The sequence below is a fragment of the Panthera tigris genome, chromosome B1 (assembly GCF_018350195.1).
Source record: "Panthera tigris isolate Pti1 chromosome B1, P.tigris_Pti1_mat1.1, whole genome shotgun sequence".
Classification (NCBI taxonomy): Eukaryota; Metazoa; Chordata; class Mammalia; order Carnivora; family Felidae; genus Panthera; species Panthera tigris.
In genome coordinates, this window is record NC_056663.1 from 53,493,293 (window position 1) to 53,516,297 (window position 23,005).

Below are 23,005 nucleotides of genomic sequence, written 5' to 3' on the forward strand. Positions count from 1 at the left end.
TATGGGGATCCAGCTCAACTCCCATCCTGACAACAGAAGCATGCAGGGGTGAGGTCACCTCAGAAAACCACTTCATGCGAACGCCATGGTGGCTCAGTCAGTTAGGCATCTGACTTTGGCTCAGGTCATGATCTCCAAATTTCTTGGGTTTGAGTCCTGCTTGGGGCTCTGTGCTGACAGCTCAGAGCCTGGAGCCTGCTTTAGGTTCTGTGTCTCCCTTATTCATGGTCTGTCTCTCTCTCTCTCTCTCTCTCTCTCTCAAAAATAAATAAACATTAAAAAAAGGTAAAAAAAGAAAAGAAAAGAAAAGAAAAGAAAAGAAAAGAAAAGAAAAGAAAAGAAAAGAAAAGAAAAAAGAAAACAAGAAAACCACCGCATGAACAGCACCCCACTGGGATGTGGGAGTGACATGCTGTCCAGTGGGTCCAAAAAACAGGTTCTCCACTCCAGTGGGTCCACAATGGGATCTCTGCCCCACTGAGTCTGAAAGGCAGAGCATTTAGCCAAAGAGGATTGTTTTTGAGCCTTAAGTTTTAATGGAAGTTAGTAGAATTTCCTCTATTAGGTTTTATATTTACTTGAGATCCATGATCCCTTTCTTCTTTCTTATTTCATCATTTTGGAATGGGAATGCCATATTTTATGACTGCAGCACACTGTATTTTGGAAGTACATAACTTGTTTGATATCATGCATTCACAGCTGAAGAGAAAATTTGCCTCAGGACAAATCATGCCCTGAGTCTCACACCATCTAACTTAGATGATATTTAGATGACATTTGGAAATTTAGAGTTAATGCTAAAAAGAGTTAAACCTTTTGGAACTACTAGAATAAAATGAATGTATTTTTCACGTGAGAAAGAATAAATTTGGGGGGGGGGGGGCTATGTATGGAATGTGATGGATTATTTGTTTCCCCAACATGCATATGTTGAAATCATAGCCCCTAATGTGATGGTGTGTAGGAGGTAATTAGGCATTGGAAGTGGAGCCCTCAAGAATGGGATTAGTGCCCTTATAAAAGAAACCCCTGAGAGCTGTTTTTTTCCACCATGTGAGAACATTAAGGGAAGACACCATCTGTGAAACAGAAAGCAGGCTCTCACTAGACACTGAATCTGCTGGCATCCTTATTAAACTTCTCAGCCTCAAGAATTGTGGGAAATAAATATTTGTTGTTTAAACTGGTAATTATGTTCCAGGAGCCCAAATGGACTAAGACAAATCTCTTAAGATAGGTATTTTAGACCATTCATTTTAAACAATGTGTATGAAGGCTTCTTCAGTAATTCACATTTGAGGAAATGTACAAGAGGAGTTATAAGAACAGAGAAGAGAAGACATTGCCAAGAGATATTAAAAATTGATTTAATTTTAACTAGTTGGTAAGCCCAGTAGGGAATTCAGAGACTTAAAGAGTTCCTAGGTGTAGGTTGAGAGACTAGGTTAGTGATTGTGCCACTAACAATACATAGAATGCAAGTCTCTAGTTAGAGAACGTGAGCAGGGAGATGAAGAGTAACTTTGAAATGAGTCCAATGTAGGTTATTGAATTGATTCTCCCAGGCAATCTTAAAAGTTCTATGACTATGCCCATCTTCCAAATGATGAAACTAAGTCTTCACATTACTTCACATAACTATGTGATTCATACAGTCGAAAAGCAAACCCAAATATCATGACTCAGAAGTCCATTTTTTTATCAAAGTGCTATACAGCATTTCTAATAATTATTGAATGGATGATGAAGCAAAGTAGTGTATTAGACATTCAAAGAAGGGAGTAATCAACGGGACTGCCACACTGTGAACCCATTTAATAAAAACCTCTATATGTATTAGGACAACCAGATTAACCTGCCAAATTTTGTAAATTTTATTTTGTTTCCCGGATACCCTAATCTTCAAGTGTATTGGAAAGTAGCAAACGGGAAAAAAAAATCTTATTTCTAACTATGCATAAGGTAATAGGCTTATTTTAAGGGAAAACATTTTAATTCAGTAAGAAGTATAAGCAAGCTCCTTAAGAGGTGGGCCTATATCTCATTCATTTCTGATGCTCCCATTTCAAAGGGAACATAGGTATTCAACAAAAATACATCTATGAGTATTGACATGGCTTTTGTCCCAACGTATTTGCATACCTAATATTGAAAAATCAATATGTGCTTCTCTGAAATGGAGAATTGACACTACAAAATGTATTTTTAATCATAACATTAAAACCTGTACTTATTCTGTGCTTGCCCACTAATTAAAATGTAATTTTTATAAAAATATATTTATTGTGAGAGATAAACTCCAATTGTAAGATTTTATTTATAGGTTTTTTTTTGTTATTTTTTGTTTTTGTTTTTGTTTTGTTTTGTTTTACTATGTAGAGTTTTAATGATAATGAAGCATGTACTTTAATTCTTTGGAGTGCTGCACAAATTCCATGCTATATTACTCAGCCTGCGCTGTTCTCTGGGGTCTGGTTTTTCACAAAAGACGTAACTGTTATCAACGTTAGATTGTATTATATTACATTTGAATAAAGAAATATGACAGAAAGGAAATCCATTTGTAACCTCTTCCAAGAATTGTTCCCTGTGGTTCCAAATCTCAAAGCGCCTTAAAAATGTACTGTGTGTACATGTGCTTATTTTGCTTATTTTTTTCCTTATTTACATATTTTACTCTCACTATGAACTGAATTTCCTATGGGAAGGTACCTTGGCATATAATAGGCATTCAACGCATTTCTTATGATATGTCTTGTACTACATGCAGACACTTCTATTATGTATGTGTTATAAAACTGTTTCAGTCGAGAGGTGACAAAATAGAGACCTTATCCAGGAGATTAACTGGCTTTTCCAGATAAGGACGCCTTGTGGTGTAGCTGAGGTACTATGGAAACAAAAGAAAAAAAATCCACAGATCCGGCAATTCTTTCTCTTCATGTCTATGAAGCCTATGATATGCAAATATATTTATAAGCTATAGTATGTGTGTATGTATGTATGTGTCCATCTATTTTTCCTTATCTATACATTCAAGTAATTTAATATATAGTAAATAGGTAAATTGAAAGGATTACTTCTACCTAGCAGGTACATCTTTTTAAGGAAATAGGGTATTGTTTATGTCACTTTTAGCCTATCTTTTTGCATCTACTATCAGAAACGTTAGTTGTGGGCCAAGCTGAAGATCTCATTTCCAAAGAATAGACCCGCTAGATAAAATGCTGATAAATTGAACTCTAACAATGGCTTCCAATTTTATCTATGCGTCAACATCTCCCGTAGAATACATAAAACCCCAGAACTTCTGAGTCAGAATCTCTGGAGATGAAGCTTAACTAAATTACTTTAAAACATCTCAACAGTTGTGCAGCCCACAGTAAAAAAGCAATGGGTTAGAATGAGGCACATTAATCAGACGTTTCAAATGCATCTCTCAGGTGCAAATTTGATCAGACCCAAGTAGATAGTATGATGTGGAAGACAAACTTTATAAAGGGAAATGCTATGTGTGTATAGATTGCTCCTTATAAGGGAGTCCAAAAAGTCTGTATTACAAGTCGAAGAGAATGTTTCTCTTTACAGAAGCCACTTTCAGCACATTTACAAAAATAAGTTGATCAATTACTTTTTTGTAGCCAAAGATTATGACATGGAATATAAATAGATGAAAAAAGAGATTAACTAAAAAAGAAGAGATGTGTTCATAGGAAACCGAAACGCAATATCTGAATTAAAATTTGCAACAGTTGAAATTACAATTAGAATTATTCTGGAAAAAGCCAAGCAAGTGTTTTAACTATAGTAATGCACATTTTTTTTAAAAGTGGAAATAAAATGCAAAGAAAGAAAATGGGAAATATGGGAGAAATAGAGATAAAACTAAAACTCAAGTAGAAATTTCTAAGAAAGAAAATATCACATCTGAAACTAAGCAACTCTGAAAAAGGTAATTAAAACTCTACTGAACTGACAAAAGACCCATGGTGATTCATAAAAATATGTTTCACTATAAGAAACTATAAGAAACTATAAGAAAATAAGAAAAATTGGTATGGAAAATGTTAAATTGCCAAAGTTAAAATATTCCTTAAAAATCTAGATTTTCAAGATCTCTAAAAAGGACAGAATGTATAAAGAAAAATAAAATAATGCTGACCTTAGTGTTCTCTAGAATTTCAAATTCCCAATTCAATTGAGAATTGTGGGGACTATTACACCGAAAAATGTTGAGAACCAAGAATTTCATTCATTTGTGGACCATGTTAACAGGAAGATTTCTGAAATATGTAACATTTCAGAAGATACATCATCTTACCTGTTTATTTTAAAATTATTTTTCAAAGATGTGCTCTGATTACTAGAGAGATAATTTATGATTAAGAAAAATATAACAAAAATCATTTGAAAGTCTCTGGGATTATAAATGAGCAAAACTCTCAATCCATGCAAGTAAAAGTCAGGTGAAATCTTCAGATTAGACCATCACAAAGGGTTGCATATGTGCACGTATAAGAATGTAGTGCAGTTTCAATGACTTTCATGGCATTTAGATGCAGCTCCATATAAATAACTCTTGGAATATGGTAGAGGCACAGGATAAGATTATCTCCCCTAACTTCCTTGTAAAAACAGAGCAGCTAGGATAGCAAACTCCAAAAGCCATGATAAATATCTATAAAAAAAAAAAAACAAACCAAAACTAAGTGACAAAATATCCCATATATATCCCTGTACAACAAGGTAGGAAAATCACCAATGGCTGTTAAGACCTGTGCACTGTTGCCTCACCTCTGTGCAAAAGCAAGCAGAGGGGTGCAAAAGGAGATTCTATGGTCAAGGGAACAGGAGAATCCCAAAATATTCATCAGGTTCTCATTGAATGGTGAAAATAAAAAGTAATAACAGCAAATGCTTGAGAGAATGTGGAGAAGCTGTCTTATATATTGCTAGTGGAAATGGAAAATGGTGCAGCCACTCTGGAAAAAAAAATTGCAGTTTCTTTTGAAACTAAACATACAATTACTATATGACCCAGAAATTTCACTCTTGGGCATTTATCCCAGAGAAATAAAAACATATTAATATAAGCACCTATACAGGAATGTTCATACAAGCTATTTTTTATTAGAGCAAAAAATCAGAAATGTCCAGATGTCTTTCAAGGATGAATTGTTAAACAAAATGTGATATATAAAACTCCACAATACTATTTGGCAATAAAAGAACAAGACTATCAATTAACAATTCACACAACTTGAAAGTATCTGCAAGGAATTATGCTGAGTGAAAAAAGCCAATACCAGAGGCTTCATGCTGTATGATTCCACATCTTTAGTATTTTTGAAATGACAAAATTCTAGAAATAGAGAGCAGATTTGTGGTTTCCAGTGTTTAGGGACTGGGGTAGGAGGGGAGGGATGGGGCAGTGATGGAGGGAGAGAAAGTCTGGTGTGGTTATAAAAAGGCAACATGAGAAATGAGTACAGGTCATAGAACGATTTTCTGCATTTTATCTGTATTTTTTAGTACAGTAAACTATACATAACATAATATCATTTTTAGCCATCTGTAAGTACACAATCTGGTGGCATTAATTACTTTCACAATGTTGTATAACCATCACCACTACCTACGTCCAAAATCTTTTCATAATCTCCAACATAGACTCAGTACCCACTAAATAAGTAACTTCCCCTGGGACGCCTGAGTAGTTCAGTTGGTTAAACGTCTGACTTTGGCTTGGGTCATGATCTCGCAGTTCATGAGTTCAAGGCCTGCATGGCGCTCTGTGCTGACAGCTCGGAGTCTGGAGCCTGGAGCCTGCTTCGGATTCTGTGTCTCCCTCTCTCTCTGCCTTTCCCCTGCTTGTGTTCTGTTTCTCTCTCTCAAAAATAAATAGATGTTAAAAAAATAATAATAATAGTAACTTCCCTTTTCCCCAGTCCCAACTTACGGTAACAGTCTACTTTGTCTCTATGATTTGGCTATTCTGAGTTCTTCATATAAATGGAATCATAAATATTTGTCCTTTTGTGTCTTAGCTTATTTCACTAAGCAAAAAATGTTGTTATTGTAATTTTTTATTTTTTATTGAACTATAAAATACAGTGTTATAATACTTTCAGGTATACAACATGATTCACCAATTCTGTACATTACTCAGGGTTGACCTCTAATAAGTGGAGCCACCGACCATTATCATTACAATATTATTGACTGTATTACCTGTGCTGTATTATTCATCTCTGTGATTTACTCTTTTTTTTTAACATTTATTTATTTTTGAGAGAGAGAGAGACAGAGCATGAGCAGGGGAGGGGCAGAGAGGGAGGGAGACACAGAATCCGAAGCAGGTTCCATGCTCCGAGGTGTCAACACAGAGCCAGACATGGGGCTCAAACTCACAAATTGCAAGATCATGACCTGAGCCAAAGTCGGATGCCCAGCCAACTGAGCCACCCAGTGGAGTGATTTACTAGGAGTCCCAGTGATTTCCTTTTTTAATAACTGGATGTTTGTATGTCTTCATCTCCTTTATACATTTTACCTATGCCCCTACTCACCTCCCCTCTGGCCACCACCAGTTTGTTCCCTGCTTTTAAGAGTCTACTTTTTTGTTTGCTTGCTTATTTGCTTCTTTCCTCATTTGTTTTGTTTTTTAGATTACACATATAGATGAAATCATATGGTATTTGTTTTTCTCTGAAATAGTTCATTTAGCATAATACCCCTAGTTCCATCCATGCTGTTGTAAATGTTGTTGCAGATCTCATTCTTTCTTCATGGCTGAGTAATATTCCATTGAATGTATATACCTCACTTATTAGTCTATTAGTTTATTGATGGACTTGGCTTAATTCTATATCTTGGCTCTTGTAAATAATGCTGCAATAAACATAAGGGTGCATGTATCTTTTCAAATTAATGTTTTCATTTTCTTTGGATAAATACTCAGCTGTGGAATTACTGGATCGTATAGTATTCTTTTTTAGAATTTCTGAGGAAACTCCATACTCTTTTCCACAGTGGCTGCACAAGTTTACATTCCCACAAACTGTGCACAAAGTTTCCTTTTTTTCGATAAGCAAAATTTTGTAAAGGTCCACTTATGTTGTAACATATATCAAATATGGAAGTATGATGCTTCTTGCTTTGTTCTTGAGATTTGCTTTTTCTTGCTTTTTCTTGAGATTGCTTTATCTATTTGGGGTCTTTTAGCTTCAAATGAATTTTTGTTTTCTTTCTATTTCTGTAAAAAGTGCCATTGAAATTCTGATAGGAGCTAAGCTGAATCTGTAGATCACTTTGGCTTTGGCTGTTTTGGAATTGAAAAATACTAATTCATTCAAATCATAAACACAGAATATCTTCCCATTTATTTGTGTCTTCTTCATCAATGTGTATAATTGTCAGTGTACACATCTTTCACCCCCTTGGTTAATTTTATTCCTGATAGCTTATTTTGGCAGGTGCTATTATAAGTCAGATTATTTTCTTAATTTCTCTTTCTGATCATTTATAGTAGTGTATAGAAATACAACTGATTTTTTGTATTGATTTTGTATCCTTCAACTAACTTTACTCAACTAGTTTATTAGCTGCAACAGTTTTTTGGTGCTGTCTTTATGGTTTTATGTATATAATGTTATGTCATCTGCAAACAGACAATTTTACTTCTTCGTTTCCACTTTGGATGCATTTTGCTTTTTTGTCTTGCCTCATTGCTCTAGCTAGGACTTGTAGTACAATGTCAAATGGAAATGGCAAGGGCGACATTGTTGTTTTCTTCCTGATCTTAGAGGGAAAACTTTTAGCTTTTTATTATTGAGCGTGTTGTGGATTTGGCTTATATGACTTTTATTATGTTGAAGTACATCCCATCCATGTGCAACTTATTGAGAGTTTTGTCATGAAATGGTGTTAAATTCTGTTAAATAATTTTCTACATCTATTGAGATGACTATATGATTCTCATCCTTCGTTTTGTTAATGTAATATATCAGTTTTATTTTATTTATTTATTTTTTTTCAACGTTTTTTATTTATTTTTGGGACAGAGAGAGACAGAGCATGAACGGGGTTGGGTCAGAGAGAGAGGGAGACACAGAATCGGAAACAGGCTCCAGGCTCCGAGCCATCAGCCCAGAGCCTGACGCGGGGCTCGAACTCACGGACCGCGAGAACGTGACCTGGCTGAAGTCGGACGCTTAACCGACTGCGCCACCCAGGCGCCCCTATATCAGTTTTATTGATTTGTATATGTTGAACCATCCTTGCATCCGCTCTCCCCCCAGGAATAAATTCTGATTGGGTGTATGATCGTTTTAATGTATTGTTCACTTCTATTTGCTAATATTTTGCTGAGAAGTTTTGCATCTATGTTCATCAGGAAAGTTGGCCTATAATCCTCTTTGCTTGCAATGTCCCTTTCTGGCTTTGATATTAGGGTGATGCTGCCCTTGTAAAATGAGTTTGACAGTGTTCCATCCTCTCCAATTTTGGGGAATGATTTGAGAAGGAATGATATTAATTCTTCTTTAAATATTTGGTAAAATTCACCAGGGGAGCAATCTGCTGCTGGGCTTCTCTTTGTTAGGAGGTTTTTGATTACTGATTCAATCTCCCTCCTTGGAATTGGTCTGTTTTGATCTTATATTGCTTCATGATTCTGTGTTGGTAGGTTGTATGTTTCTAAAAATTTACTCATTTCTTCTAGGGTGTCCAAAATGTTGGTGTATAATTGTACATAGTAGGGTATTTTTTTATGATTCTCAGTATTTCTGTTATTTCAGTTGTAATGTCTTCTCTTTTATTTATGATTTTATTTGAGTCTTCTCTTTTTTTCTGTTAGTCTTGCTAAAGGGTCATCAATTTGGTTTATGTTTGAAAAAAAAATAACAGTTCCTCGTTCCGGTAATCTTTTCTATCACCCTCCTACTTCATTTATTTCCACTCTGTTATTTGTTATTTCCTTAGTTCTGCTGACTTTAGACTTAGTTTGTTCTTCTTTCTCTAGTTCCTTGTGGTTTTTTAGATTATTTGAGATTTATTTGAGATTTATTTATTTAATGTATATATTTGATGCTACACACTTCCTTCTTAGAACTCCTTTGTTGCATCCCATTTTAGTAGTTATGTTTCTGTTTTCGTGTCTTAGGATTTTTAAATTTCCCTACTAACTTCATCCTTGACCCATTGTTTATTCAGGAATATGTTGTCTAATCTCCATGTATTTGTAAATTTTTCAATTTCCTCTTGCCTATTTCTAATTTCATACCGTTGTGGTCAGAAAAGATATTTGGTATGACTTCAATCTTAAATTTGTTAAGACTTGTGGCCTAACGTACAACCTACCTTGGAGTATGTTTTGTGTCTACTTCAGAAGAATATGTATTCTGCTGCTACTGGATGAAATATTCTGTGTGTCTGTTAGGTTAATCTAGTCTAACACATAGTCAAGTCCACTATTTCCTTGTTGATTCTCTGTCTGAATCATCTATCCATTATCAAAAGTTAAGTATTATAGTCCCCTATTATGTATTGTTGTGTATTTCTCCCTTCAAATCTTTTTTATTTTTTATTTTTTTTTAACGTTTTATTTATTTTTGAGACAGGGAGAGACAGAGCATGAACACGGAAGGGTCAGAGAGAGGGAGACACAGAATCCGAAATAGGCTTCAGGCTCTGAGCTGTCAGCACAGAGCCCGACGCGGGGCTCGAACGCACGGACCGCGAGATCATAACCTGAGCCGAAGTCGGCCGCTTAACCGACTGAGCCACCCAGGTGCCCCACCCTTCAAATCTTTTAATATATCCTTTATTTGTTTAGCTTCTCAGATGTTGGATGTATACATATTTGTAATTGTTAGAATTGACACTTTTATCATTATGTAATAACCTTCTCTGTCTCTTATTACAGTTTGACTTAAATTCTATTTTGTCTGGATAAGTATAGCCACCTCTGCTCTCTTTTTGTTTGCATTTTCATTGAATATTTTTCGCATCTTTTCACTTTAGTCTATGTGTGTCCTTAAAGCTTAAGTGAGTCTCTTGTAGGTAGCTATAATTGGATCTTGCTTTTTATTTTTTTAACCATTCAATCACTCTGTGTATTTTGATTGGGGAATTTAGTCCATTTACTTTTAAAATAATTATTAATAGGTGTGGATTTACTGCTATCATTTTGTTAATTGCTTTCTGGCTGGTTTGTAGTATTATTTTTTCCTTTCTTCCTCTCTTCCTTGATTTCTTTATGATTAGATGATTTTTTTCATGTATGCTTTGATACAGTTCTCTTTATCTTTTGTGTATGTATAGAGCTTTTTATTTTAAAGTATTAGGATGCTTACATAAAACATCTTATAACAGCCTATTTTAAGCTGGTAACAACTTAATTGCCTACAAAACTCTACATTTTTATTTTCTTCCTCATTAATGTTTTTGATATCACAATTTATATCTTTTTATATTATGTCTCTATTAACAAATTTTGTAGCTATTGTAATTTCATGCTTTTGTCTTTTAAACTTTTTATAAATTATAAGTGATTTCCACACGTCTATTCCAATGTTAGTGTTTTCTAAATTTAACTATATATTCACCTAATATTCTTAATTAACATCCTTTTAGTTTCAGCTTAAAGAACTCCCTTTACTCCATTTGTTGTAAGGCTGGCATATTGGTGATGAACTCCTTCAGCTTGTTTTGGGGAAAGTATCTAGCTTTCTTTCAATTCTGAAGGACAACTTTGCTGGGTAAAATATTCTTTTGGCATTCCCCACCCCCACCCCCAGCATTTTGAATATAGCATCCCATTGCCTCTCACTTGCTAGGTTTTTGCTGAAAAATCCACTGGTACTCATCTTATGGGGTTCCTTTGTACATAGCAAGCCACTTTTTTTCTTGCTACTTTTAAGATTGTCTTTAACTTTTGACAATTTAATTATAGTCTGTGTTTCTACAAGTCTCTAGATTCTCCTTTTTGATATTGTTTGGTCTTCCTGCATTTGGATGTCTGTACAGTTTGGGGAAGTTTTTAGCCATTATTTCTTTGCATAAGCTTTCCCTCTCTCTTCTCTTCCTGTTAAACCTGTAAAGCATGTATTATGTCCCATAAGTCCCTTAAGCTGTCATCGCTATTTTTCATTCTTCTTTTCTTTTTGATTTTCTGATTGTATGACTTCTATTCTCTTATCTTTAAATTCACTGGTCTTTTCTTCCATTTGACCTAGTTAGCTGTGGGACACTTCTACTCAATTTTTCACTTCAGTAATTATATTCTTCAACTCTATGATCTCTGGTACTTTTTAATATTCTCTGTCTCTTGGTGAAATTCTCATTTGACTTATATACTGCTCTCCTTATCTCAGTGATCATCGGTATGTTATTTATTATGTTTATATGTATGTTATTTTGAACTCTCTTTTGGGTAAAGCACTCATCTCTGCTTCTTTATGGTCAGTTTCTGAAGATTTATTTTGTTCTTTTGTTTGGAACATGTTTCCCTGATTCTTGATTTTCCTTGACACTCTCTGCATTGGTTTTTACCCGTTACATAAAATAACCACCTCTCCCAGCCTTGACAGAGTGGCTTCTGTAGGAGATGAACCTCGTCAATCAGCCAGCCTACGCTCTCGGTTGTCTCTCCAACCTTTGTGTTTGTCCAAGATGCTGTGTCTGTTCTTTGCGGCTCTCGGTAGATTAGGGAGTGCTAATACCTGTTACTGTCCCAAAGGTTTGGGAAATATCCACATACCTGTTTGCGTTCCTGTACAGCAACTAATTGCCTGCCTTTAGCTCTCTGATACAAACTAATTGGGATCCTGACCTTTAGTCAGCAGCTGAGAAATTCTTGATGTTAGCTATGCAGCCTAACCCTATCAGGGAGAAATCAAGGGCTGTGTGGCTTTGCTTCCTCATTCTATGCTGAGCCAGAGGCCATAGTTACTGGGAATGCTTGTGCACCCATACAGACTGCCTCTTTAATATGCCAAGTTCCATCAGCTACCAGAGCTAGGGGATTGAGGAACCAGTTTCTTGTTTGACAGCCCCAACATTTGGGGTGCTAGGTGTGTAAAAAGCTTCTGCTAGGGAGCAGCTGGAAACTTGGTTTGGATGCCCACCAGCTCTTTCATGTTCCTAGAAGGATCCCAGTAAGCTCTCACATGTAGGCTTATTGGAAGCCAGAGCTTCAGGCAACAGATGAAAAAGTATGCACCATGTCTCTTCCAGAGAGAAACTGGGAGATGGGTGTTTTTATCTCCCTCCTCTTCTCTGAGCTCAGTGTTTATCTGCAGGGAGTACACATACTCCCATTTAAACACTGCTTCTTTGTTTGCTAGAGTCCCACAGGTACTGAATTCAAGACCTGTCGGTGGTGGGAGCTAGCTGATTTGGGAGCCTGTCCTTTGGATGGCAGCCATTAAAGTTGGGGTGCTGGTTGTGTGGACATCCTTTTGGGGAGAAGCTGGTGACTTTGTTTTATTGTTGGAAGAAGCTGGAGAGAGATTATAGGCGAAGTGCTTATTAGCGTTTTCATGCTCCCAGGAAGATTCCAGTCAGCACCCAAATAGGTAAAGGCTAATTAGAAGGCAGATCCTTAGGCAGAAGCTATGAAAGTAGACAGATTCCTTCCACAGAGAAAGGGGTGATGAGTGGTTTTGCCTGTTCTTTCTACACTAAGAACAGGTTATAGGTGTGAGAATTGTTTGCACACCATTCAAAAACTTCTTCTTTGGATAGTTTGGTCCTATGGGAATTGTGAATGCTGAGCCTTATCACAGCTATCACAGGTAGGTAATGGAGGCCCATCCATTCCTTCAAAGCCTTAGAAATTGGAGTATAAATGTGTGATCCAAACCCTTCACTACAAAGAAAAAAATTGGAAGTTAATATTCCCTTCCAACTGTAAGGCACTGTGCTGGGGTCAGGTTTAGAGTGTATCTCAACCTTTCTTACCCATTTCAATGTGGGTGTTTTCTCAGTTACCCAATATGTTAGAATGATTCCACTAGTTTCCAGATTTCTATCAAACAGAATTGATTCATGTGCGGCTGCATATTTAGCATCAGTCAGGAGGAGGAGGGAAAGTCAGGAACCTCTTATCCATCATCTTGACTCTATTTATTGACTCTGATAATGAATATACAAATCTGCACATATGATAAAATTGATAGAATTAAATACATCTACACACATGAATGAGTACAAATAAAACTGAAGAAATCTGAATAAAATCATGGATTATATCAGCATCAATATTTTGTTTGTGCCATTGTTCTATAGTTTTTGTAAGAAGTTACTGTTTCTGGAAACTAGGTAAAGGGTAAATGTGATCTTTTTGTGTTTTTTTAATAATTATATATTTACCTACAATATTTTAATAAATATTGTAGTTAAAAATATATATAATCATATTTTCTTTATCCATTCATCCATGGATGGGCACTTTAAGTTGTTTCCATATATTAACTATTGTAAATAATGCTGCAATGAACATGAAAGTGAATATTTCTTATCAAGATAGTGATTTTGTTTTCTTCAGATAAATACCCAATAGTGGAATTACTGGATCATATTGTCATTCTATTTTTAATTTTTTGAGAAAATTTCATACTGTTTTCCATAGTGGTTGCATCAGTTTACATTCTCACCAACAACATACAAGGGGTCCCTTTTCTCTCCACATCATTGCCAGTGCTTTTTATTTCTCATCTTTTGGATAATAGCCATTCTAACAGGTTATGAGGTAATAATATCTCACTGTTGTTTTTATTTGTATTTCCCTTATGATTACTGATGTTGGACACCTTGTCAAGTACCTGTTAGTTATCTGTATGTCTTCTTTGGAAAGGCATGCATTCAGTTCCTCTACCCATTTTTTAATTGAACTACTTGGATATTTACATATTGAGCTGCGTGAGTTCTTCATATATTTTGCATATTAACCCCTTATCAGATACATGATTTGTAAATATTTTATACCATTCAGTAGGTAATCTTTTCATTTCGTTGGTTTCTTTTGCTGTTTACTGTAATATAGTCCCATTTGTTTATTCTTCTTTTGCTGGTTTTGCTTTTAGTGTCAACCCCCCCCCACACACACCCCAAAATCACTGCCAAAACCAATGTGTAGGATCTTACCCTCTTATTTCTTCTAGGAGTTTTATGGTTTAAGGTCTTAGAGTCAAGTGTTTAATCTTTAAGTCTTTAATCTTTAAGAATTCAGTCCAATTTGAGTTGATTTTAGTGTTTGGTATAAGACAAGATATGGTCCAGTTTCACTCTTTTGCAGCTGCCTGCCCAGTTTCTCCAGCACTGTTTATTAAATAGACTATCCTTTCACCAGTGTATTCTTGGGACCCTTGTCACAAATTAACTTCGCATCTATGCTTGGGCTTATTTCTGGTCTCTCTATTCTGTTCCACTGATTTATGTGTCTGTTTTTATGACAATAGCATAAACTTTTGAATACTAAGGCTTTGTAATACAGTTTGAAATCAGGAACGTAATACCTCCAGCTATGGTTTTTCTTAAGACTGTTTTCACTATTTGGGGTCTTCGTGTTTCTATACAAATTTTAGGATTGTTTTCCATACCTGTAAAAAATGCCATTGGAATTCTGCTTGGGATTGCAGTGAATCTATAGGTTGCTTTGGGTAGTATGGACATTCTGATGATATTAATTCTTCCAATCCATGAGCATGATATCTCTTTTTTTATTTGTGTCCTCTTCAATTTCTTTCATTATTGTGTTCTGGTTTTTAGAGCATAAGTGTCTCACCGTTTTAATTAAATTTATTCCTGGGTATTTTATACTTTGTGATAAAATTACAAATGGGATTGTTAATTTCTTTTTCTGATAGTTCATTGATAGTGTATAGAAATGCAACTGATTTTTATATCTTGACTTTCTATCTTGCAATGTTACTGAATTCATTTATTCTAACAGTTTTTTGATGGAGTCTTTAGGCTTTTCTATATATAAAATCAGGTTATTTGTAAATAGTGACAGTTTTACATCCTCCTCTCTCAGTTGGATTCATTTTATGTCTTTTTTATGCCTAATTGCTTCTAATATTATGTTGAATAAAAGCGGCAAAATGGACATATCTGTCTTGTTCCTGATTTTAGAGGAAAAGTGTTCAGTTTTTCACCAAGTTTGATGCTCGCTATGGGCTTGTTATATATGGTCTTTATTATGTTGAGGTATTTTTCCTCTATACCCAGTTTGTTGAGTTTTTATAATGAATGAATATTAAACTTTTTCACATTCCTTTTCTTCATCTAAGTTAATTGTATGATTTTTATCCTTCATTTTTTTCAATGTGGTGTATAATATTGATTGATTTGTGTGTGTTGAACCATCCTTGCATCATAAGAATTAAGTCCACTTGATCATGGTGTGTGATTCTTCCAATGTATTGTTGAATTTAGTTTATTAATATTTTGTTGAAGACTTTTGCATCTATGTTCATCAGGGATTTTGGCCTGTAGTTTTGTTTTGTTTTGTTTTGGTTTCTTGTAGTGTCCTTATCTAGTTTTGGTTTCACGGGATATGTTCCCTTTTGCCCTATTTTTTGGAAGAGTGTGAGAAGGATTGGTATTAACTCTTTAAATGTTTGGCGGAATTCATCAGTGAAATGATCTGTTTCTGCACTGTTGTTGGGAGGTTTTTGATTACTGATTCAATCTCCTTACTACTATTGGTATATGCTATTTTCTGTTTCTTCATGATTCAGGCTTGGGAGAGTGCATGTTTCTAAGAATTTATCAATTTCTTCTAGGTTGTCCAACTTGTTAGTGCATAATTGTTTAGAGTAGTCCCTTATGATCTTTTGTATTTCTGTGGTATCAGTTGTAACATTTCCTGTTTCATTTCTGACTTTATTTACGTTCTTTTTCTTAGTGAGCCTACTAAAGGCTTCTCGATCTTATCTTTTAATAATTCCAACTCTTATTCTTTGCTGTCTTTTTCAATCTTTAAGTCTGCTATATATGTCTGCTCTATCTTTAGGTCTGTTATCTTTAGGTCGTTTTATATTTTTAGGTGGATGCATAAATATTTACAAATATCATGTCCTCCCGGATTGAGGAAAAGTTTTTCTGTAGGCTAAGTTGTCTTGTTGACTTATGACTAGAGGGCAAAGTAGGCATCAGTCTGAAGCATTATTCCTAAATTCTAATACCAGCACTCATACATACTAGATATGTAGGTAAATGATCATACATTTGGTTTCTTTTTTTGTAAAATAAGAATGAAATAAAATAGTAATGTCTATGCCCTACTAAGGTTTTGATGGTTACATGGGATATCCCAGCTTAAATATTTAGGGCAATGCCTTCCATACCCTATGTATTTAATAAATGATAGTTATTATTATTTTTAAAGACAACAAATGGTTTCTTTAATTTTCAGTTTATTTTTTTTAACAACAAAATATATTTTCTTCTACACCGAACAGGAAACAATTTTCTAAATAAATGGGTTTGGAGGGAAGCTGAGTGTTTAGAGTGTTTGAAACAGGGTTTCTTTGTGTGATCCCATATCTTTAGAAACATGTGTATGGTAACTTTGCTTTCATTTGTCTCCCAGCAAGCAAGAAAAACAGAAAACACACATCATGAATTTCTAGATTTTTTTCTAAGTCTTTCAAAGTAATTTTTGTCATCAATTTTAATCTAACATTTTATCTTCTGTCTGATTCACTTCTGTTTTTCGGGAACACAAGCTTTTGCATAAGAAACTAGATAACCACTTCCTTTTTCCTTTGAAATGGATACCTTTTCTGGCTCCTTAATTTTGGCATTAGTATAAGAGGTATGAAAACACTTTCAGATTTAATAATGTAAAACAAATTCTGTCAGAGAACATTTGTATTGAATAGTTTAAAAAAGAAAACTGCATAAAGTCACTTCCTTGTAAGGTGTTTTCTTTCTTCCTATCTTTAACAGAAGAGCCATTTCATTAATTCTATATTTAGTAGCATTGGAGGCATAAATATATGAAAGGCGCAAGATTGCCATGATATTTTAATCATTTTTTTAATATCAACTTTTTTTTAGGCAAGGTTTAGATTTACAGAAAAATTGCAAATACGGTGCAGAGAGTTCCCATATACTCCCATGCCCATCTTTTCCCTATAACATCTTGCATTATATGGTATATTTACATGGTTAATGAACCAATAATGACAGGTTATTAAACAAAGTCTATGCTTTTTTCAGACTTTAGCATTTTTATCTAATGTCTATTTTTAGTTCCAAGATTCTATCCAGGATTCCACATTACAATAAACCCCCATGCCTTCTTAGGGTCTTTTGTCTGTGGGACTTTTTTTCTAAGTTTATTTATTTGTTTTGAGAAAGAGAGAGTGGGGGAGGGACAGAGAGAGAGAGGGAGAGAGAAAATCCAAAGCAGGCTCTGCACTGACAGCTCAGAACTGGAACTGACTAACTGTGAGATCATGACCTGAGCTAAAGTCAGACACTTAAGCAACGGAGTCACCCAGGGGCCCCGGTGGGATTGTTTTTGATGACAAAAACTTTCGTGTATTTCTGGTCAGGTGTTTTGTAGAATATCCCTGAATTAAGGCTTATCTGATTCTTTTCATAATTAGACCGAGAGTATGCATTTTTGTGAGGACAGCCACGAAAATAGCATACCATTTCATCATATCATGTAAAGGGTACCTACTATTAACATGACTTATTACAATTGATGTTGACTTTGATCAACTGTCTTGATAGCATTTGTCCAATTTCTTCACTATAAAGTTACTCCTTCCCCTTTTTTATACTGTACTCTTTGGCAGTATGTCCCTTTGCACGGCCCACATCTAAGACATGGGGAACAATGCACTTGCCACAAATTCCTACCACCCACTAGTCTTCTTATTGTCTTTTTCCTGCCTTCTCCAGAATCTCATTTAAACGAAGTCAAATACTATGTAAACTTTTCAGACTGACTTCATTCACTTAGCAGTACGTACTTAAGGTTCATCCATGTCTTTTCATTGCTTAATAGTTTTTGCTTGTTTGGTTTAATTACTGAATGATATCCCTTATAGTGATATAACACAGTTTGTTTATTCATTTACATATTGAAGGTCATTTCTAGTTTTTGGTGATTAAGAATAAATCTGTTTGCCACATTCATGTGATGGTAATTATACCGACAAATTTTCAGATTGTTTGCATAAACACTCAGGAGTATGATTGCTGGATTTTATGGCAAAATTATATTTAGCTTTGTAAGAAACTTACAAAATACCTTTCAAAGTGTTTGTGCCATTGTCCTTTACCAGTAATTAATGAGAGTTCCTCTTGCTCTGCATTCTTACCAGCAACTGATAGTGTCAGTTTTTGGATTTTACCTTTGTTTGTTTGTTTGTTTGTTTACTTTTTGAGAGACAGAAAGAGTGAGAGAGTATGGGAGGGACATAGAAACAGGAAGAGAGAGAATCACAAGCAGGATCCATACTGTCAGCACAGAGCCTGATACAAGGCTTGGATTCACAAACCATGAGATCATGACCTAGCTGAAATCAAGAGTCGGATGCTTAACAGACTGAGCCACCCAGGTGCCCCTGGATTTTACCCATTCTTAGATGTATGTAACAGTATTTTTTTTGTTTTCATCTGCAACTTCCTTTTTTTTTTTTTTTTAATTTTTTTCAATGTTTATTTATTTTTGAGACAATGTGAGAGACAGAGTGCAGAGGGGCAGACAGGGGGAGACACAGAATCTGAAGGGGGCTCCAGGCCCCGAGCTGTCAGCACAGAGCCCGATGTGGGGCTGGAACTCACAAACCCTGAGATCATGACCCGAGCCAAAGTCAGACGCTTAACCGACTGAGCCACTCAGGCACCCCAATCTGCAACTTCCTAATGACAAGAGTTGTTGAGAATATTTTCCTCTGGTTGTTTGCTATTTGTATTTGCTTTGATGAGACTGTTCAAATATATTTTTTTCCCATTGAGGCTTTGACAGTGCAGAGCTTGCTTGAGATTCTCCCTCTTTATCTGCCCCTCCCCTGCTCGCACTTTCTCTGTCTCTCTGAAAATAAGGCCCTAGAATTCATCAAAATTACTCTTAAAATGTTCCTACCAGTTTATGGCTTAAGTAACTTCTGCTCCAAGTAAGCAGATCCTAGGTGTGACCCCCTATATTTGCCTGTAGAGTTCAGATGACAATTTGTTCTGTGACTACAACTCTCTGATGGCTCCCAAAAAAGTCACTGATTTCAGTTTGTTTATCTTTTTTTAATCTTTTTTCTTGTTGAAAAATCGTGTGTGACAACTTTTAGGTTCTTAATATGCTAGAAACAAAGCCACAAGTCTGCCATGATATTTTTAGAACTTAAGCTGCTTATGATCTGATCTGTAGGGACGTTTCAACTAATTAGCTACCACTGTTAACAGACTTAAATGGAAACATTGTGTTTTATTTACATTGTGTTTATTAATATTCCCTGGTGACAGTTACATTTCAGTTCTTTATTTAAAGTTTATATATGGTTTGAATTTGTCTTCATATTTTGAAATATTTAAGGAATTTGATACTTACATTCACTTCTACCAAATCAAGGTCCTAAAGGTTAGAAAGAAGAATCATGGGTTAATGTATTAGTTGGACAATTAATAGAGTGATCCCATTTGGGTCTCATATTCAAATTAATTGTTACCATAACTGCTTGAGTCTGGCTATCTAGTGGATTTATTTATTTCTATTTTTATTGTATATTTAGAACTCCATGTGAAAATTAAAATCCTTTTATTGAAACCTTCCTTTGACTCTTGTAGCTTAGAAGCTCTTTTAAAATTTGACCACAGGGGAGCATGCACACAAGCACACACATAGGAATTATTTCCATATATATCCACTATAACAGTTAATAACATGCCTTCAGTGTGTGGAACCTTTATTAACAAACCTTTATTAAATGTTCAATACATATAAAATATCCCAAGAAAATATATTAGTATCACATAAGTTATAATATATGATATGGAATACTATTTCTTGCCAAATAACAGAATCTTGCTATGTGCATATCCAAATTAGATATAAATCTAATTTAAAAACTGTATTATATTTGGGGCGCCTGGGTGGCCCAGTCAGTGGGCATCTAATTTCAGCTCAGGTCATGAACTTGGTTTTGTGGTTTCAGGCCCCGCATGGGGCTTTGTGCTGACAGCTCAGAGCCTGGAGTCTGCTTCAGATTCTGTGTCTCCTTCTCTCTCTGTCCCTCCCCTGCTCATGCTCTGTCTCTATCTCTCTCAAAAATAAATAAAGATTAAAAAGAAATTTTTTTAATTAAAAAGCACTGTATTATATTTAAGTATTTGCTTAGTTTATTTCAAAATTATAACTAAGGTTATTTTAGATATCACATATATATGTCTCTAATGATTACACTCATAAAATGAAGCACCAAATACTATGTAAATGTTATTTATACATGTACATTCAAAATCTCATTTTATCTCTGCTATTTGTAAAATTATCTGCAATTTTACATGCACTCTGTAGAGAATTTACATTTTCTATTTTAAAATTAAATATAATTAGGAAAAATTAATAAATATCTCATATTATGTCTGGGTACAACTAATAAATTTTACATATTTTTTATGGAAAAAATATCATCCTGGGGCAAGCATTTTAGAGAGAAATATAAGCAATCAACTAATTTTAAAACATATAATTTTATTGTTACAAAAGAAATTTTTTTTTTTACATTTAATGCTTTCATTTTAGCATTTACCAATTCATTTTAGATCATGGATCCTACTTAAATACTATAACAGGGTAACATATTTCTTCAATTATTTTTTCAAAAACATATCCATTTACTATTTATTTGAAAACAACTTTAGACTTCAATATTCTAAAATACTCAAGGGGCCCCTGGGTGGCGCAGTCGGTTAAGCGTCCGACTTCAGCCAGGTCACGATCTCGCGGTCCGTGAGTTCGAGCCCCGCGTCAGGCTCTGGGCTGATGGCTCGGAGCCTGGAGCCTGTTTCCGATTCTGTGTCTCCCTCTCTCTCTGCCCCTCCCCCGTTCATGCTCTGTCTCTCTCTGTCCCAAAAATAAATAAAAAACGTTGAAAAAAAAAATTAAAAAAAAAAAAATAAATAAAATAAAATAAAATACTCAAAACATCAGCAGGAAAATACAATACTAAAATTCTCACACTGTTTTCTTTATGGTTTGACTAGAAGTTGCTCCATCAAAAATGAATCACATTGTATATTTTTGGTTCGTAGAAATGACCGATGTACTTTACCATTTTATTTCTTAAAATTATTATTATTATTTTTTTTATTTAAATACAGAATACTTAAGCACTTTACAATGTGACTAATAAAACCAAAAGAACGATTTCAATTAACTAACAGTATTATTCTCAAAATATGCAGAAAAGATATTTATTTACCATATTGGATTAAAGATTTATAATAATCTTCCTTTTAACCTGAAGTATATAAATGATTTCATGCTCTAAAACTTACATAGAGAAAATACATTATTGTTAAAAAAATATCTTACATCAAGAAAAGTTTCATAAGAGGGGCACCTGGGTGGCTCAGTCAGTTAAATGTCTGACTTCAGCTCAGGTCATGGTCTCACGGTTTGTGAGTTCCAACCCCACGTCAGGCTCTGTGCTGACAGCTTGGAGTCTGGAGCCTTCTTCTGATTTTGTGTCTCCCTCTCTCTCTGCCCCTCCCCCAGTCATGCTCTGTCTCTCTCTCTCTCAATAATAAACATTTAAAAAAAATTTTTTTTAAATGTTTTATACGATACAGAAAAAATATATATATTGTTTGCACAAGACTGGGTTAGATTCTACCAAAATTCTACCAGGTTGGAAAATGAAACTGGCTTGACTCCAGATATAAACAATGAATGTAAAACAGAGTACTTTCTAAGTAACTTCTGTGATTTAAATTGATAATTCATTGGAGGACTGGAGGAAAAAAAATTGGGGGAAGAAAAATTTGGAAACTATTTCATAAAATGTTACCTCATGATTATCTTGATAACTTCTTTTCTTGAAAGTGTCTCAAGATAGGATCAAAGAGATATCTTAGGGAAGTGGTGGGAGGAGAGCTGAGGAGGGTTGCACCACTCTATGAGGAATAGATAAGAACATTTGGTATGAAACGAGATATGTATAGTATGTAAACAACACGTTTTAGGGTAAGCATTATGTGATTTTCTCTACAAACCCAGCATATTTGGGAAAAGGGAATAGGAACATATGTTGTTCATAAAGGAAAATATCTACTTCACTGGGCTGGCAGAGGTCCATGAGAAGGTCTTGTGAGAGCTATACTATAAAGGAATTGATTCCCATACAAATGGGTTTTACAAGAAGAGCGTTTAAGAGTGAGAATAATGCCATTATTCTGTGTTTTTGTTCAGAACATTAGCTACCTATACACATATCACAGTGCCATGAGACAAATCATCTTTTGTATATTGTACATCAATATCCTCTGCTTCTATGTTTCAGAAGGTCAGATACAGATGATCAGCTTTCAAAGACTGTTTCCTCTTCTTACTTTATAGAAACTATCTACTATCTTTTACCTTATCTTTTATCTTATTTCCTCAATTAGTACCTAAGATAAAAGATCTTTTATCTTACTTCCTTAATTAGTACCTTTTACCTACTATTTTGTCTCTTCTTTTTTATTGTTTCTTTTCTTATCTAGTTTATTCATTTTTCACTTCAAAAAAAAAACAAATTTCCTTGAACTTCCATCCATTTTGGATGACATGTAATCATCATTTTTTTCAGAGCTAAACTGTAAAGTTATTTTCTTGTTTGTTTTGTATGAGTGTTATAGTTTTTATTTTTAAATATGCTACCGTTGCATATATAACAAGGGCTGTTAAATTTCTAAAAATTTTTTAAAACTTTTTTTTAAAGCAAATTATGGAAAATATGACATTACATTCCGTATACTTTTATAAGCGTCTCTGAAG

General features: G+C 34.7%; 1 protein-coding gene across 2 annotated transcripts in view; it reads right to left on the reverse strand.

Moving 5' to 3' along the window:
• ADAM29 (ADAM metallopeptidase domain 29) overlaps window positions 1-23,005 on the reverse strand; it is an 82,111-nt gene that overhangs the window by 42,530 nt on the left and 16,576 nt on the right. Inside the window, exon 2 of one of the 2 annotated variants that reach the window (XM_042983595.1) lies at window positions 22,038-22,143. The exons of the other annotated variant lie outside the window; for it this stretch is intronic. The gene's annotated coding sequence lies outside the window, so the exon portion shown is untranslated. The remainder of the gene's footprint in view (window positions 1-22,037; window positions 22,144-23,005) is intronic. 2 annotated transcript variants of the gene reach the window in all.